General features: G+C 34.4%; 1 pseudogene; it reads left to right on the top strand.

Annotated features, from left to right (window-relative positions):
- Nucleotides 1–1,470: 1,470 nt before the first annotated feature.
- Nucleotides 1,471–4,627, top strand: LOC108458682 (cytochrome c oxidase assembly protein COX11, mitochondrial-like; annotated as a pseudogene).
- Nucleotides 4,628–4,905: the final 278 nt, after the last annotated feature.

Genomic DNA, 4,905 nt, shown 5'->3' with positions numbered 1-4,905 from the left:
ATAACTTAGGAAACTTTTGGAACACTTAGAAAATTTTTGCAAAATACAGGGGACACACGCCCGTATGGCCCGGCCGTGTGATGATATGCCCGTGTCATAGGTCGTGTGGACATTCGAAATGGGATCACATGGTCGTGACCTAGCCCGTGTCTGACCCCGTGTAACTCTCTGACTTGGGTCATACGGCCAACACAAATACCCATATGGCTAGCCCGTGTGCCCTAAAAATGGCCACATACGCCGGTGTGCCAGGCCGTGTGCTAGGCCATGCCAAACCTGTAGGGTATACTGACTTATACCACACGGCCAATTCATACACCCGTCTGCTGGACCATGTGAAAGATACTGACTTGATTTGTAATTCAACACCAAGGGACACACGGCCGTGTAACTTGACCGTGTGTCACACACGACTGAGACACACACCCGTGTCTCCGCCCATGTGGACAAAAATGGGCTATTTACCAAGCCATCTTGCCACCCAAATTTACACACACTTATACCAATTAAAACATGGAATAAATATGCATTCAAACCAATTAAAACAAGCCTAATTCATGCTAGTTCTATATCATCATCCACAATACACCCAAATAACAAAATAGGCCATTCCATTTATACCAAATTCACATTCATAATTCAACTAAATGGGCACTTTCAACATGCATCATTTTGACCAAACTCACAAGCATGTAACTTCTCAAATATCAACCATTCACCACAAGACTTAATATAGCAATTATCAACACAAGAAAAAGGCTATTTGCATATATATTTACACAACCAAATCAACCAACATAAGCCAACTCACCTGGCTATATACAAAACCAAAACATTAACATTTACAAGCAATTTCAAATGACCAAATTCATTATCAAACTATATATCAAAATGACTATAATCCTATACATGCCATTTACTTAAAACACTTACAGCATGTTTGGTTGGCTATAATGCTAAATCATTAAAGGTGAATTCAGTGGCCCATCCCTATTCCATTGTTTGGTTGGTTGTAATAGGCTATTACAGCCCTATTCTATACAGCCTTATTCAAGGCAAAACTGTCGTTTACCATTCGGCACTCTATCCACGGAATACCCATTCAGCGTATGTGAGTTTCAACTTTTCCCTTCTCCCTCTTTTTCGTTCTCACGTCTGAAGCAACTTCTTTTTTTCATTCTTCCCATTTCCTTCCAACCTTCTCCTCTTTTTCATTGTCACATCTTAATCATCTTCTTTTTTTCATTCTTCTTCCCATTTCCTTCCATCCATGTCTCTCTTTTTCATGCTTCTATCCTGACTAACCCTTTGACAAACCCTATTGTTTAGTTTTATTTTTCCCTTTGCTCTCGTCTAGCTTCATGTGAAGGCTAAAACGGCTCTTTTCTTTTAGCTACCCACACTTTCAAGCTTCCAACTTTCCCAGAAGCCCCAAGGCTGAAACCGAGGAGAAGACGCTACAAATACTAATTTGGGATTCCATCCTCAGTTTTGGCTAATACCCTTTCCAAGGTATAAAGCTCTCTTTATTAATTTCATCATTTTATTTCAAGCTTTATGTTATTAGTTCTGATATGGGTTACTTTTATTCGACTCTTTCATGCTCAAAATTTGGTCCTTTTTGAGTAAATTAGTCGATGCTTTTGATTAGTTTGATAGTGGGTACCATATCATATGTTTCTTTTATGTGAAACACTGCTTTGCTCCTTTGAATTTGGAACTGGTAGACTGTTGTTTTCCTTTAGTCTGCTATATATATATATATATGCTGTTGAAAAGTTATTGGCATTTGTGCTATTTTTTATCCTATCCTTTTACTATTTTCAGGCTTTTCTTCTTTTCTTTTTTCTATTGTTTTCAACCAGAACATATACTTGTTTTCTTTAGAGTGTTGAAGAAAAGATTGCTCGGCATGAAAAAGATGGGACAGTAGTAACAAGGTGCGCTTTCTAGGCTTTGGATGTAAGAGCTTATCTTCATCTATATTTTTCATGATTATCATCATAATGTCCTTTCTGTTAATTTTATTGTGATTCTATTTCAATGCTTAGTTTTTGTACTGTTTTATGTGTTAAACCTGGTTCTGTGGTTTGCTTCTGCTTGTAACATTCTCAGTTCTACTTTTTGACATTTTCTGCTTAGATATGTATATGTTTCTTTGGTTAGTTGTAATCATGATTATTTTTATTATTATTATTATTATTATTATTATTATTATTATTATTATTATTATTATTATTATTATTGTTTTTAAAGTGTTTTAGAGCATGAAGTCATTCCCTCAATGAGAAACCGGTTACCATTCTTCTTATTAGAAAAATGATGGGAAAACGTTGAAACTTGTTTGTTGCAAGAAACATTTGAGTATGATGGGGAAACAACTTAAACCAATAATGGTCTTAGTATGTTATTTTTGAAACAAATCAAGAAGGGAATGGGATGTTTTATGAGGTAAAACCATAAAAGGTGTCATAAGACAGATTGCAGGGTATCACTCCCTTCCGATTATACTCTTTATTTATATATAGATGCGACTTTTTTAGAAAAGGGTAACAAATAGGAATGAGCTGGTAAATTTTAGTATCATTCATCATTTCACATCAGCCAGTTTGTTCAATTCAATTCATGCATTTCTAAAGATGCTATTATGAAGCTGTTAGACTTGCATCACGATATGATCTTTCTTGTACGTCTATGCCTTTGTTTGAGAAATTTTCTCTTATCCTTTTAGGGAGATAGTAGTGCAATTCAATGCTGATGTGGCGGATGGAATGCCCTGGAAATTTGTTCCAACTCAAAGAGAGGTTCTTAACTTCTCTGTTGTTTTGGGGTACTGTAGAGTGCTTCTTTTATCAATTATTTTCTTTTTTTTTTTTTTTTGCTAGGTGAGAGTCAAGCCTGGAGAAAGTGCTCTTGCTTTTTATACTGCTGAAAACCAAAGTTCAAAACATAACTGGTGTCTCTACTTATAACATCACCCCAATGAAGGTACTGATACTTACTCATGCTCCATTATGAAATTTGGATCTTTGAAATTTGTTATTTCTAAAGTTAAGTTATTGGTGTTTGTTTAGATCTTTGTCAACCTCTCAAACATTATTTGGTTGTGTGAGCCGTTAGGCTTTTTAACCATTTCTTGCTAGCTTAGGTTTGACTTGTGCTGTTTAGGCTTGAATTATGTACATGATTTAGTAGTCTTCCTTTCAATATTATTGTTCAAATAATTTATTCTTTGTCATATCCTTGTTACTACATTTCTAGTTTAGATTAAGAAAATTGCCTGCTGAGCTCTGCTACTTATTTATCCTCTTGTGCATGTCATAGATTCCATGACATACACTTCTTTTTCTCTTTCTCACTCCGTGTCTAAATTTATTTCTAGAATTTTTCAGTGGAACCCGCATGAGTCTATGCCTAACCTCTTATAAAGCATGTTTGAAGGTTTCCGGTATCATTATTTTATATTTATAGTTTGCCACTGTGGCTTCTAGGTGTCACAATAAGAGAATCTACAATATTGTTTTTCTAATGGTCTTAGCCAGGAAGAGTCTGTACTACAACTATTAATTTAATCAGAATATTTCTTGATGAGGGTATCTTCAAGTTTGAGATAAAATTATTGCAATCAACTCTTGTTTTAATTTTCCTTTTGCAAGAAAAAAAGGAAATAATATTTATGTAAGATAGGCCTAAAATATCCAATAGCTAAGATAGAATTCCAATCCTGAAGATGGGCCCGTGAGGCAGGTTAAAGCTCACTTTCAAACCACACAGTTGTTTTCATACGTTTGTGCCAATACTTGGCTTTCTTTATCCTCTAATTTTTTTATTTTTTATTTTACATAGTTTGATTATCCTTTTCTAAAAATTGGATGACCAAAGAAACATTAGGTGAAATACAATAAGCTTGTTATGAGATGATAAGCTAGAAAGTGGAAGCAAAAAAACCTTTAGGGCGAAAAAATTGATTACATTGGAACACATTAACTTACTGGTAATGCTTGTCATTATCATATCACAAGCCTTAAAACTTTGACTCGGTTTCTTGCTTGTTCGTGTTCCTCTTCAGGCTGCTATTTATTTCAATAAAATCCAGTTCTTTTGCTTTGAGGAACAGCGTCTTCTTCCTGGAGAGCAGATTGACATGCCTGTAAGTCTTTTTATTGTTGAAAAGGCAAAACTTGTTGGTGATCATCAACTAACCTGTACTTTCTTGCAGGTTTTCTTCCACATATATCCTGAGTTTGAAATAGATGCCCGAATGGATGGTATAAACAACCTGATTTTATCATATACTTTTTTCAAGGTTTCCTAAGAATAGAAGGGGGATATTTAAATTCATAGTGAAAATATAATATCATTCACATGAGAATAAAAACTATTGGTTAGGATCCCATTTTCATATACCAGGAGAAGAAGGAGAAGAAACATTCTTTTGTCGGAATTATTTTATTATTACAGTCTCCTTTCACCTCTTTATGGAGGAAACAGTCTATTTTTGTACCAGGCTCCTCCCTCTTCATACCAAGGAAGTGCAGAACTTGTGTAAAATCCTTGGTTGTTCTAGTATGGAGTAAATGCGATGTCACTGTCTGTATGTGTTTTATCTACTATGGAGTTCCTATCACTGTTTGTCTGCGTTGGTCGTTATGAGTTTTGAATCATACCAAGTACATACACGAGCATATTCATCGTAATCTCTTAATATAATTCCTAAATCTTAGTGCATTGAAAAAGAAAAAAATGAACATAATCAAATTAACTAAAAATGGTAGGTTTTAGTATATGAGTTAGTAATAAACTAATTTTAATTGCTAATATTTAGTTTTTTATATGATTTGTTTGTGACAACAATAAAGAAAATGTTTTTCATTCGTAGTAAATTTAAATTTATAATAATTATTT

This window comes from Gossypium arboreum, chromosome 4 (assembly GCF_025698485.1).
Source record: "Gossypium arboreum isolate Shixiya-1 chromosome 4, ASM2569848v2, whole genome shotgun sequence".
Lineage (NCBI taxonomy): Eukaryota > Viridiplantae > Streptophyta > Magnoliopsida > Malvales > Malvaceae > Gossypium > Gossypium arboreum.
The sequence above is the reverse complement of the archived record's forward strand: the minus strand, read 5'-3'. Positions and strand labels throughout refer to the sequence as shown.